Source organism: Anser cygnoides, chromosome 1 (genome assembly GCF_040182565.1).
Source record: "Anser cygnoides isolate HZ-2024a breed goose chromosome 1, Taihu_goose_T2T_genome, whole genome shotgun sequence".
Classification (NCBI taxonomy): Eukaryota; Metazoa; Chordata; class Aves; order Anseriformes; family Anatidae; genus Anser; species Anser cygnoides.
The window spans coordinates 200403956-200418755 of record NC_089873.1 but is presented as its reverse complement, the minus strand read 5'-3'; the positions used below and the strand labels follow the sequence as shown (position 1 = coordinate 200418755).

The 14800-nt window shown below is 40.1% G+C and overlaps 1 long non-coding RNA gene across 1 annotated transcript; it reads left to right on the top strand.

Moving 5' to 3' along the window:
* Positions 1–4671: 4671 nt before the first annotated feature.
* Positions 4672–5835, top strand: LOC106034154 (uncharacterized). The gene is made up of 3 exons (XR_001205832.3): positions 4672–4980; positions 5056–5421; positions 5507–5835. It is a non-coding gene; the product is annotated as an uncharacterized lncRNA (long non-coding RNA).
* Positions 5836–14800: the final 8965 nt, after the last annotated feature.

Sequence of the window (14800 nt, the reverse complement as noted above, 5' to 3'; positions counted from 1 at the left end):
GCTAATCAAGCAGGGGGAACAACAACCCAGGAGAACAAACTATTATGTTATTTGAAAGGGTAGATGTGAAAGAGCTTATAAATATTGTTACAGGGACCTGGCTGTATGAGAGGCTGATGGCTACACAGTGAGACAAAACACTAGCTCTCACTGGGTAAAATTCACCTCTGTAGAAAAGGCCGAATCTGAAGACTCAAGTGGGACATAAATAATGCAAAAGCCTTACGATGGCTCTTCTTGAAGGGCTGAATTTAGCATACTGTGCTTACCCTAATGACTACAAGGAGAAAGAATATATTGGGGGCAAGAAAAACAGGGCCAAGATTGTCAAGAGCTGTTATGAATTTTTCTAATAAGTTTCTGGGCCAGAGGTTTCATGCATATTGTGGTGGGTTTCAGTTTATTTTCTCTTTTATCTCAGTCTCTGAAAATGAAAATAACATTCAATTTTCTAGATTGTATATAAGAGCTTCAAGTGCCCAGGAGGCATGGAAACATACAAATCCTTGGCTTATCTCAGACATAAATGTCCCAAGAGTAGTCACTGAAATGATGGAAACTATGAGCCATTAATGGTGTTGGAGTAGATACAGATAATGTAAGATGATAGCATAGGCTCGAAACATTAATACCCAAGAAGAATCAACTCTGCACACTTGTACGTGCAAACAAGTATCAAGCAACTGCTTTGCAGAGAATGGTAAGAAATGGTGCAAAGGATAGAAGCAATCGATAAGCCCTTTAAGGGGAAGAAAAGTTATGAGATGAACCAGCTGGTGCCTCCATTTTCTTCTCACCCTGTTATCAGCCTTCTACATCTTCTTATGATGTACCATTGTAAGACACAAAGGCACAGCTAACCCCCTTTTAACATATAGTTGTATTAACTTAAATAATGCCAGTGCTTTGGAATCAGGAGATCAAGGATGACAGCCATTCAGTTGTGCAACGGTGATAGGCAAATGAAGCTTACACACCAGGCAATTCAACAAGACCACAAAGGACTGGCACAAAGAAAGTGTGTCTTCCTTGAAATGGAAGTGGGCATACCCTTCTCCAGCAGGACATAAGCAAGATTCCTGAATTATTCTTATATCACCAACAGAGGGTGACAAATTCCAGGTGATACCAACATTTACGCATACATAGATATTAAGACCAGGGAGGATTTTCTACACGTGCAGATCTGACCTTTGCAGGGGAAGGAGGGACAGACATTGTCCTTGTCTGCAAAATGAATAGGAGCAAACAGAAAGGCAAAGAACATGAAAGAAGTGTGAGCATCTCCAGTCAAAATGCACAAGGAAGATAAAGGGAGCATAGGAGAAAGTAACCTGAATTCCATCTAAAGAAGGGAACCTAAAAGGAGAGGTGAAGTCCAGAGAAGGTTAGCAGAGAAACCAGAAAAGCAATCCACTTTCCTAAAACTATTGCAGTGTCAAGCTCAAAACTTCCTTCCATTATCTTAATTGTAATACATCGAAGACTCGGTATATGTCTAAATATCTAGCATCCAGCAAGTAGCTCGGCTAGGTTTTAAAGTAATAAAAATGTCTTAAATCCCCTCTAATTTCCTACCTTTATGAGCAGCAATTAAGACTAATCAGCACACTCATCTGATTTAATCTGAGCTTTGAAAATCTTTTTTTTTCTTTTCTTCGAAACATTGCACATTGCAGATGTTAAATGTCAAAGTTATAGATCTGCCTCATGCTTTTTTTGAATGTTTTTCCCCATTATAATGAAGAGAGAGCAATATCACGTTTACTGAGATCTATTTGTTTTCCTTCCTATGCTTCTCAGTCCACATATCTATCAAATCTAGGGACCTGTGTTTTACTAAAGTAACTGTATTTACTGATCTTTTCCAACATCTTCTATTCTCTTTACCTTATCCATATGCTTTTCTGGTCTTACTGTGTGAAAACAAATAGAAAACTGTGTGTCCATAGACAAAGTAAATAGTGGTGCAATTTATAAATACAAACCTAGAAAAGGATAACTAAGAACTCCTGGTGTTGTCTTGCATGGCATTTATTCTTCCCGTAATGCCTCTTATTCCCTTAGAATTGCTTTATCCCTTGATAATTTCTCCAAACAGCTCATTATTTTAACTAGCTGATTATAATGTTGCCTTATAAAGAGTGCTTATTCTTCATCATCTTAAGAATTATTTCTACAATCTCAGTGCAGAGACAATGTGTTTTGTTCTTGTTCTTTCTGAAAGGCTTGTATTTTAATCAAATCACAACACAGTGACAACACTCCACATAAACAACAACATGAAATCTAGATCTTAACTACAACCTTCTCTATTTATCCATTAAAGTATTTCTGCACTCCCTATTACTTTGGTGTTCGACCATCTCACTTTACTTAATGTATTTTTATAGACCTGAGCTATTATCCCCATATGCCTGGATCGAGAACTGAAGCAAAGAGGGTGAGCTTGTGAGCATGGTTTCATCAAAAGCATGAACAGATGTAGGCTCGCAGTGCTGATGGAGAGGCTGAGCGTGTCTTCCCCTTGTGCCGTGCTCACAGGTCCCCTTGTGCAGGCACCAGCTCGGGCACCGGGGTGCAGCCAGCTGGGCCCACCAGCCACAGAACTGCACAGCTGCTTTGCCTCTGAGCATCAGGACCACATATTTCTGCCTGATAAAACATTTTGTTGCATGAAACAGCTTCTAAAATACTCTCTTATGAACTGGTTGTAATTTTGATAGGGAGTAACATTTAATTTTTTATTTTTTTTCCCCACAGAATTTAATTCAACATACAGGATGTAGCACAGCTATATCCCTCCTCTAGAAGTCTGTACAGTGCTCCAGAATAAGCCTGCCAACTCTTTTTGGATATTAGCAATATGCTGAAACTCTCTCACAAAGCCAGGACTCAGATCAAACAGGAGCAGTGAGCAGTAAGAGATGATTTCCTCATTTTCATGAGCAGGTACCACAAATCCTTAATCAAGCTACTAAATCCTTTGCACTATTTGGCATAAGTGTTTGCAGAGCTCATTATTTCATTTTCTTTGGCCAGAAGTGTGAAACAAGGGTAAGATTACACAATGGCTTCATTCAGTTCTCTCAGGATACCCCAGGATAGCTGCTCTACCTGTGTAGCTGACACATCAGTCCTCCAGAGCTCAACCCTACAGGAATGGGATTGACTGGAGGAGCTTATGCAGCAGCATAGACTGAAACGCCAATAACAGTTTGACTAGACACATTTCCAAAGGATTTTCTTAGACCTCTATAAAATGGCATAGATTGGAAGAACATCACAGAATAGTTGAGGTTGGAAGGGACCTCTGGAGGTCAGACACCCAAAGAAAGTTGCCCAGGGCCATGTCCAGATGTTTTTTTAATCTCCAAGGAGGCAGACTCCACAACCTCTCTGGGTAACCTGTGCCAGTGCTTCCTGATGTTCAGACAGAACCTCTTGTGTTCGAGCTTGTGCCCATTGCCTTTGTCTTGACATTCAGCATCACTGAAAAGAGCCTGTCTCTTTCTTCTTTGCACCCTCCCTTCAGGTATTTATAGACACTGATGAAATTCCCCCTGAGCCTCCTCTTCTCCAGGCTCATCTTTCTCAGTCCCAGCTCTCTCAGCCTCTGCTCACAGGAGAGGTGCTCCAGTCCCTTCATCCTCTTTATTGCTCTATGTTGGACTCTCTCCAGTATGTACACATTTCTCTCACACTGGGGAGCCCAGAACTGGACACAAGACTCCAGGTTCAGCCTCACCAATGCTGAGTAGGCAAGAAGGATCACCTCTCTCAGCCTTCTGGCAATAGTAGCCCAATGCAGCCAAGAATACTTCTTAGCTTTCTTAGCAGCAAGGGCACATTGCTGACTGACTCAAGTCCAACTTGGTGTCCACCAGAACCCCCAGGTTCTTTTCTGCAGAGCTTCTTCCCAGCTGGGTGGCTCCTAGCACGTCCTGGTGCCTGGGGCTGTTCCTGCCCAGGTGCAGGACTTTGTACTTGTTGAACTTCATGAGATTCTTGTCAGCCCACCTCTCCAGCCTGCTGAGGTCCCTCTGGGTGGTAGCACGGCCCTCTGGTGAATCAGCCACTCCTCCCAGTTTAATGTCACCCATGAATTTACTGAGGGTGTGCTCTATCCCATCATCCAGATCATTAACGAAGATGTTAAAGAGGTCTGGACCCAGTACTGACCCCTGGGGTACCCTGCTTGTTACTGGGCTCCAACTAGACATTGTGCCACTGACCACTGTCCTCTAGGTCTGTCTGATCAGAAAGTTTTTGATCCACCTCACTGTCTGCTCATCCAGACCGTACTTCAACATATTCTTTACAAGGGTCTTATGGGGGACAGTGTCAAGGCCTTACTGAAGGCTGTCCAGATAGACAATCACTGCCTTCCCCTCATCCATCAGGCTGGTCATTTATTAAAGAAGCTTATCAGGTTGGTCAGGCATGACTTCCCCTCGGTGAATTCGTGCTGACTACTCCTCACAGTTTTCTTTTACTTCACGTGTCTCAAAATGTTTTACAGAATTAGCTGTTTTATTACCTTTCCAGGGATTCAGGTGAGGCTGACCAACCTGTAGTTCCCTGGGTCCTCCTTCTTGCCCTTCTTGAAGATAAGAGAGATGTTTGCTTTCATCTGGTCTTCAGGCATCTCTCCCAGTTGTGATGATCAAACAAAGACAGAGTGGCCTCACAATTGCATCTGCAAACTCCCTCAGCACTCATGGGTGCATCACATCAGGGCCCATGGACTTGCCAATGTCCAGTTTGCTTAAGTCTTTCTTGAATTGAATTTAGGAAATTTAAGGAAAAGGAGTTTTTCTAAAAACCCCTGTGCTATCAAACTCCAAGGGAGAAAGGATCCTTAAATCCTTAAGACAGGGTGCAGCCTCACATACTTCCCTATTCTGGAATTTTCAAATATCTGTGACCATGGAAAGAATATCTTTGCTATCAGTATCTGGATTCTTCTTTTGGCCATAAGTGAGTCAATTTTCCAAGACATGTTCTCCTTCCCCCACATACAACTAATTATTGTTCGATTTTTCCTCTCTTCAGGATGAAACGACCCACTTGTGAGTGTTGGTCCAGATCCCAGGAAGCCATCTGCTTGGAAGACAAAGGCCTTCCAGAGTGCATTAACCTGGTATTTATCTCCACTCCACAATGTCCTGCAGACTGATATTTGCAGAGGGAGGAGAACAAGGACAGTGCGCGTCCTCGGTTTCCAGACCCCAGAGATCACTGACCCAAATAACCTCTCCCTAAGTTGACAGGGACTGCCAAATAGAGCTGTGTTCTGGCTAAATGCTCAAATGGTGGGGTAGGAGGAGGCAGACTTCTTTAGACAGTAGACTTGCCAATAAACTCAAAAAATGATGACCAGAAGAAATCTGGGTAGTCATGAACCTCAAGACTTCAGAGGTAGGCAAACCTCCCACCCCAAAAATCCCCTTTGGAAAAAACAGACTCATAGACGAGATAATAAGAGACAACTATTGAGTTACAGGCCAGTAGCTGGAGGGGAGAGAGAAATGCACCTCTGAGCACTCCATGATTTTGAGAAGTATTCAGCTGGCAAAAGCATGAAGGATAATATAAGACCTATAATAAAAAATATGGGGCAAGTAAAATTGTTATTAAATTGTACTGTTTTTGAGTATTCTTAAGATGTTATTTTGGCTCTACCACTATTAAATTCATTACTTTTTTCATATTAGCATGTTTTCATTTACTTGGCAAAACCGATGACAACAACAAAAGTTCTATCAAAATGTCACCAGATCACATGAGAAAGTAAGTACTTACAATAATGGTTTGGTTAAATTATCTCCTCTGGCCTCCTTGGCGGTAAATCTGGATTACTTGGCTCTAACGTTGTCAAAAGAGGCTTTGTAGAATACCATACGGCTAAAAACATAATGAGCTTTACTAGAGGGGAGCATAATTCTAAAGTTCAGCAGAAGGTGTATGTTTGTATGCAGTGACTAAGCATATGCAAGTAGGAGGCAATTACAGATGGCTGGAAATATGCTACTACTGCAAAACACATATGATGTTTAGCATCCCAGAGCAGAAAGCAGAAATGCTCTAAAGTACACAAGCTCGACTACTAGCTGATACAGTGATGCTGAATTTGTGTTATTTGGGACCATAGCATCGCACTCAGCAGCTGCAGATCAGCAACAAAAGGTTGCTCACTTCTTTCTTTATTATTGAAAAGAAGTTAAGAATGTGATCATAGAGAATTTGCAGAGATAAGAGGAAGGCACAAAGTGGAAAACAGTTTAGTAATTTACATCCAGTAAGAGCTCGACTGAAAACAAAAAAGTATGAGACAGTACGCTTGGGGCATACAGGAAATGAAATCTCTTACCTACATTCACCAGAGTGGCTAGCCTGTCCTGCTCGATTTGGGGTTACCTTATCAGGTTTTTGCTACACTACAGCTCTGAGATTGGTTTGGGCTTAATAAATACTGCTGCTGAGTGTAAAATATTAATCAGAGGTGCGCTAATTCTTTTAGATATGATTTCCGTGTGTATTTTTCTCTTTTATCTAAGCTGCTGCCTGTCCATTGAGAGATTAGCCCTTACAGTTCTCACCCATTTGCACCTTAACTTGGGAGGTGTCCTGCAGGAGGCTTATCAAGGAGACTGTTTTGGAAATGTTGAGTGGGAACCGTCATTAAGGTGTTACTTGTTGGAAATGACAACAGATCCCAGTCCCTCCCTGCGGGGGAACAGAGACCTTTCACTGGATGACCAGATGTATTTGGAAAAGAGATGTTTGAAAAGAAAAAACACCAAAAAAAATAACCCCACAACTTCAAAACCAAACCACTCTCCACTCCCTATTCCACCCATTTAGGTTTCAAACCAGAGAAGAATCCTACTGATATCTACAGACTGATCAGAGGTCAGCTGAGTGGAAAGAGCCTCCCTGATTTTAAAAGAAAACAAGCCTACAAACAAGAGAAAGCATGGCTAGGACCCAAGCTACTGTTTCCAGTAGTAGTTAGATAGCTTTGCATTGGATGAAAGTAAAGACAGGTAACCAGACATTCTCAATATATTCATAAATTAGAACTACTCAGATACTTTTTCTTTTTTTTTTCCTTAAGGTCTGTTCAGCAGCCTTAATTTATGGTCAGCAGGGCACAGAACTCTGCCTGGAAATTGCATCGTTGAGTGCAATTGCGTTTTAGAAGACTGGATAAGTGAAAAGAAAGAAGGATTTCCTGCAGGAATGCAGGAGATAATATACATTAGCATATTCTGGCTAGAATTTACATGTGCACTCTGCTTTAATAAATAAGTCCAACTGAGACCTCTTTTGGAAAAGTTACTCTGTGAGTATTCACACTTCCTATGTTAGGGAATTAGGACACGTACACACTGATGCAAAATAGGCAGAGGACAAATTTGAGAGTTCATGTTTTACTCTACATTGCTGACTAGAAGAACCTGGCAACTTGATGGGAAGCCTAGACTGACTGTCCTCCTCACGTGGGCAGCACAAATGGCCTTAAGAATGTGCTGGACCCGGTCAGTCCCCTTTGGTAGAACTGGACATTGAAATATCTCAGCTTGATCTCGAGCTAGCTAATAAAGACACAACTTGAACAGTCTGCTCTCTGCTTCAGGGGTCTACCACCTGGATTGCCCCTTCCTTCTCAAATGAGCTTCATATATTTGTTCCCCCCCCAGATTTCATCCTCTGACTGTACCCCAGTAAGTGTTGTTAGGTTAGCTGTACACCTTTTAACACCCTTTCCTTTAACACCCTTTCCAGGGACGAAAGGATTGAGAGAGAAAATCCAGCCCAGGCTTACTGCCCAGCAACACCCTATTCCATGCTTAAAGTGGAACTCATTTTCTGAAGGAATAGTTCCAATTTTTCTGTAGCTGTGTTTTGCTGTGAGTCATGAAGACCATGTGCACTCCACTACAAACGCTCACTAACAGATGTATAACTGGACACACTGCAAAGGCACCATGCTTTCACAGACGAGCTCCAAACTACTTAATGATGACCACGGGGCTCCAGATCTGACATTGGGAACCACTGCTGGAGAGCGTATTCTCACCACCAAATAAGCATGGGGACACCAACTTGTTACAATCACTACAGCAGGATCCCTATTCACCCTCCCTCACCTCTCTCATGCTCCATCATGCACTAACGCACGGTGGCTGTCGGGAACTACCACGGGTGGACACGGGATGGATCATCCTATGGCTCTATGACCTCGGTCAGCTCAGTGGGGGAGATGAGGAACTGGAGAGCAGAGTCACTTCACAGGGAGCCAGAACAGCTCTTTCACTAGCTCTGGCACCCAATCCCATGCATTTTTACTGTTAGAAAAAAATAGCACTAGAACAAAAGTCAAGAAGATGGAAATGCATTTTATGTTGAGGAGGTGATGGTCCTTTTTCCTTCATGTGCACAGTGACTAACATATTTACTTCTGGAAGAACAAATCTTACTGCAAAGAGAAAAAGTCATTGGTGTTGAGTAGCAACAAACTAAGTTGTTTAATTTAATAAAAAACGCTAGGAGAATCTCTGAATATGCCGCTCTCAATCCATTCTCTGCCCAGCCTGTATTCGTGCTTGGGATTGCCCCAGCCCAGTTGCAGGACCTTGCACTTGGCCTTGTTGAACTTCATGAGGCTCGCACAGGCCCACCTCTCAGGCCTGCCCAGGTCCCTCTGGATGGCATCGCTTCCCTCCTACATGTCGACCACACCACACAGCTTGGTGTCATCGGCAAACTGCTGAGGGTGCACTCAATTTCACTGCCCATGTCACTGACGAGTATGTTAAGTAATAGTCCCAATACTGAGCCCTGAGGAGCACCACTCGCTGCTGATCTCCACCTGGGCATTGAGCCGCTGACCACAACTCTTTGAGTGCCACCATCCAGCCAATTCCTCACCCACCAAGTGGTCCATCCATTACATCTATGTCTCTCCAGTTTAGAGACAAGGATGTCATGCAGGACAGTGTCAAATGCTTTGCACAAGACCAGGTAGATGATTTTTTGTGGACCTTTTCCTCACAATATAAAGCTGAAAATTACAGCACAAGATTTAAGAAACAAAGTAGGGTACAGAAAAATTTTCAATATGGGTTAAAAAGAAAACTTATCTGCCAAGAGGTTATTTTGTATCAATTACCCAAAACCTCTTTCACTTTCTACTGAAGTAACAGTGATATTTCTAGACTAGATAAATTACTGTTTTTATAAGCTTTGATACTATTTCAGTAAATAATATATCAACATCTATGTTCCTAACTATAGTCCAAGTATGGGAAACATGTTGTTTTGCTGTTTTGTAAAACATGCTTTTTTTTTCTTTTTTTTTTATGAGATCAAATGTTTGTTTATCAGCCTGATAGCAATCTTGACAGCAGAACTAAGTTTATGAGTGCACTCTGAATCACCATAAAATTTCTATTTACTGCTTTTCAAAATGATCTGGATTAATTTTTTTTTCCTCTATCACCTAGTTTACTCGATTTAATGGAAAGTATGACAGTGTTATAAATGGATTAAGATGTTATCTGATTTTTGCTGTGATTTCTATTTCCTTGTGTTTTCACTCAGAAGTAATGTTCTGTGTGTTGTTGCAAAGATACTTTTTCAGGAAAAAAAAAAAAGCATCTGTTCATATCAAAACAACAAACTAAAGGGAAATTAAATTACATTCGCCACGAAGAAAGAAGTGAGGAATTACTCTGTGCTTCAAATTAGCTCTTTTATGTATAGAATGTATAGGCTAGACATATAGATTACAATAAATGCATAGACTAAAAACACATAACAAAATCCATCAGTTCCAAAATACTGCTTTTCTGATTGCATGACCTGTGATTTTGATGAATAAGCAAAGTTTAAATTAACACGAGGCCTGATCAGACAGCAACCTAAAAACAAAACCAGATCAAACACAACAAAAAATACAAATTCCTCTAAAAATACAGTACTTCGGACTTTAAAAAAAAAAAAAAAAAGACAGGGTATATATACTAAATGCTCTGTTGTCAAAACCAAGGTGTTCAAAGAGCATACACTGTCATGTTACATACTGACATTTCACATATGACACTACTTAAAACATACATATTTAATAAAAGATATATGACTTAGGATAAAGGGAAAACACCACAAAAACTATATGTAGTCTTAACGTCATACAACCTTCACATCAAACTTATTTAGAACTCTGTTTCTAACCATAAAAAATAATGGAAAAGGGCTTTAAGGTTTTGGATAGCAAGATAAGCATTTTTTGGTACTTCCCTATTTTCAAACAGACTTATTCTGATCGTAAAAGAAATTATGCCATGCTGTAAAAGAATGATATCATGCTGGCAACAGATTAACAGGAAACAAATAGATGGGAAGTTACAGCTCCCTGCTCTGTTTACTTAAAATTTGTTTCCAAAAATAGCTTATAGAAATGCTTCTTCAAGCAAAACAATTTATTTTCCAAGCTCAGCAAATTATCTTGGTGATTACATAACAATCATCTACTTTCAGTTAAAGTATTTCACTATGCAACACTGCTTAACAGGTGAATTTTATTTTTTTACTTCTATTAAACTGAACCCAGTGAATAAAAAGCTGAAAACATCAAAACACTGCTTAGCCATTTTTTTTTTTCATAACAGAGTCACGTATTTTAATAGTTCAAGTGAAGGAAAATATGTTTACCCACTTAAGTTTCAAGATCGAAGAATCACAGAATGGTTGGGGTTGGAAGGCACCTCTGGGTCCATCTGCTCCAACCCCTGCTCAAGCAGGGACACCCAGAGCAGGGTGCCCAGGACCATGTCCAGGTGGCTTCTGAAGATCTCCAAGGAGGAGACTCCACAACCTCTCTGGGCAGCCTGTGCCAGGGCTCAGGCACTGCTGGCTCACGTTCAACTTCATGTCCACCAGGACCCCCAGGCCCATTTCTGCAGAGCTGCTTTCCAGCTGGGTGGCCCCCAGCACGTCCTGGTGCCTGGGGTTGTTCCTCCCCAGGGGCAGGACCCTGCACTTCCCCTTGCTGAACTTCATGCGATTCTTGTCAGCCCACCTCTCAAGGTCCCTCTGGATGGCAGCAGGACCCTGTGACACATCAGCCACTCTTTCAAGTTTTGTGTCATCTGCAGACACGGATCCCTTGATCTTCCTCCTTAAGATGTGACGTTACTGCTTGTAGAAAATATAATTACAATGCAAAGAATGCCTATAAAGTGTAAAAAATAAAACATGTTTTCCTCTACTACAGATAGGTCTTTGTGAACCCAAGACACCTTGCCTTTAAATGATGAGCAGATGAGCAGACCTCTCTCTTTCACTAGAAAGGTACAAGATTTTAAATACGCATACCTACTGAATCAAACTGGGAAAAATTCGTATCAGGAGCGTGTGTCAGACTCAAAGAAAGAGGAAAACAGTGTGCTTTAAACCTTATTTTTCCGAGTAAAAAGTATATTCTTTTCACCTTTGTATTGCTTACTGCAGTATGAGTAAATCATTTACATTATTAATCTATGGTTCAGATGCTAAGTCAGCTGACTAACACTATGGATTTATCACACATCTATGTTGACGGAGTAAGACTTCAACATATTCTTCCTGACTTACAAAAGAGGGGTGCTTCTTTCTTAAGGTAAATCAGTCTGAGAAATCACTATATAGTATCATATATACATATATATATAACTATGTTAAATATACTGAATATCACTATGTTTATTTTTCCAAACTGTATTTCAGTTTTTCTAATATATTTTCCAAAGTACAACCACTTCAGTAGTTAGGATATTCTCATTTTAGCATTAGCATTGTACTTGAACTGGAAGAGCTATCCATTGTGAGTGCCAGATTGTGTGCAAAAAGCATTTACAGCTGAACTCTTCTGAGAAACTGTGTGGTTTAAGCAGCATCTAGTGGTTAATCTGATGTAGGCAGTCATTCCTATTGAGCTCTAGCTTCAGTTAGTAAACTTAGAATGTAGGAAGAAAGGAATTTCATTCCGTCAGATAAACAAGATCCAAAGTTGGGTTTGTTTTAAAATAGAAATCCTTAAATATAATTACTTTTAATGTAAAACACGAGGAAAAAGACATCACACCCTAAGAAACTGGAGCAGAGTTATTACAGGAGGAAAGATTGAAGGATCTTTAACCCAGGAGCACTGGAATTAAATTTCAGCTGAATCTTGCAAGGCAATTTATTTTATTTTATTTTTGAACCAAGATGACTTCATGCTTTTCCAGGAAGAGTAAGAACGAGTACTCACAACCTTTGGTGGATGTTATTGTTGTATGATATTAAGCCATCTTGCACCAAGGTATCTTTGATGAATGATGCACAGCCTGAGTCAGACAACTCACTAGCAAGCAACTTCTTGCAGATCCCCAAGGAATTACCGAAATTACTGTTCCCAGCTGCATTTGGTAATGTGTTGTGCAACTATGGCACTGTCCAGGTTGTAGGAGAGCTATTGGACTGCTTCAGCGCACTCAGCTAGATTAACACATCAGACTTTCAGCAGTGAAAGAAAATGCCTCACTTTTACCTTCACATCCAACAAGTGGAATAATCTCTACCTGAAAAAAAGACATTTTTCTGGCAGTAAACATTTTTTGTGTTTAGTTGATTGTAAATTTTCGTAAGTTGAATTCTAATCAATATAGGCATATACTATTTTCAAGAGCAGACCATGACTGGACAAACACATTCCAGGAAATAATTGTATCATTTATGCAGTGGAATATTGAGCATACAAATATGAGGGGAAATTAACACACGATTCTGCAAAATGTGCAGCAGTATGTAAAGAGTTGTCTAAGAAAGTTTAAAAAGTTTCTCAAGAAACATTTGTAAATACAACTCGCTCTCAAGATTTCCCTAAAAGGGAAAGGACATGAATGGATATACGTGATGAAGGAGAAACTGTGAATGTACTGTATCTTTTGTTGAAATAAGGCAAAACACGTATCTGTTAATTCAAATAAGGGAAAACATCTCCAGCTTTTCAGCATACAGTTTGAAATAATTTGCTATGAGCTACTACTGAAAGAGGGGTTACATCTGGAAGTAAAAAATCAGCTCAGGCTGCAAATTTTAATACCTGTAAAAGCCAGAGCAGGAACGCACCAAATTCTTGTGAGCCAACCCACAGTACGATCACCATGGCCCAAAGCAGCTCTGGCCTCTTCGTTGGTCCAACTGACTTTTTGTTTGTCCACAAGCCTTCTGTAATCAAAACTTATCACTATAAAAGCAGTCTTCTGCTCATGCCTCTAAAACCAACCTTCGACATGCACAGATGATGCAGGTTTACCTTCATCCGTTAGTATTCTTCAGAGGTTGGAAAGCTGCTTTTCCAATTGCAAATTTAGGAACTTAGATAGGCACTCTAAAAGTAAGAAAACCTTAACAGAAGGAAAATCTACACTCCAAACAAACAAACAAAAACACAAATCCCTACTTTCACCTGACTTTCACCTGGCTTGTTCAGCAAATCAGCATCCTTGGTACTTAAACTCCACTCAGTCAAAACGCAAAATTCCCTTTATCCACCAGAAGGAGAAATAGAGACAAGAAATCCCGGAGTAAGAAGGTCAGTTAGAGCAGTGCCAGCATACTGAAATGAAAGTTTTTACGGGGAAACCTGCAAATCCAGACTTGCTTTCTGTTTGGGTTAAAGCAAGAGAAAACATCAATGATTCATTTGCTGTTTATGTTCAAGGATGACTTCTGTCTAATGTGTAAGATCAGACAGACAAAATGGGTTCGAGTTATATGTTGAAGCTTCTACCATTACCCAGCTGTGGCAAAGGTATACAACACTCTGTTGCAGTTTTACCTATTTTTTTCTAGGCCTAAACAGTATGATTAACTTCTTATAAGTATGTATTTTACATCTTTATATTTTCGAGCTCTTTAGTCTGCTTACTTCTTGAATTTGTACTCTACTGTCATGAAAAGAAAAACAAACCCAAAACCCTCCCTTAGACAACGCTGCGTTTTACCTTAAAGAATTGCCATTTTTGCATACATAGATAATCTGTGGCTTGAAGAAAACTTCCTTGTGATTCAGCACATCACTTGAATGAGTAACACAGCTCAGAGGTTTCTTTCCGTTAGCCCGTATCACCCTGCTTCATTCCCCAGGAGCATGTCAAACATCTGTCTTCTACCCCAATAATCCCCTTGGCTCATTCCCCCTACTACTTCTGTGTGATTCAGCATATGTCATTTTATTTATCAATACCTTTTCCATGAGGAAAGCAACAGGAATTGCACATAACATGAGAAAACATATTTTCTGTTGCAGTATTTTCAACTCATCTGAAGCCACAAAACATCACATGAACAGCTTTTACTCCATTTAAAAAAGTTTGTTAAGATTACAGCTTGCAACCATAAACTTAAGTGTTTTCAAAAAGATCAGTGTGGATTTAGAGCTTCTAAAGCTACTGAAAACCATCAAGAACAGTTTAAGTGTTTATATACAGGCTACATCAGTTTTAAACAAAACTTCTTTAAAGAAATTTGCTTCTAATGATGCAAATCTCTTTTAGGGAGGCAATCTGTTGCATAGCCAGTTATACAAGTTTAGCATGGGTTACGTGGAAACTACATCTAAACTAGGTACCACACATAGCTTTGCTTTGTTGTCAGCTTTAAAAATAAATGGCTTCACCAAATCCACTGCAAATTTGTATTAAGATGTGGCTAAGAACAATTCAATATTATAATAGCGTATTATTTATTATTATATCTAATATAAAAT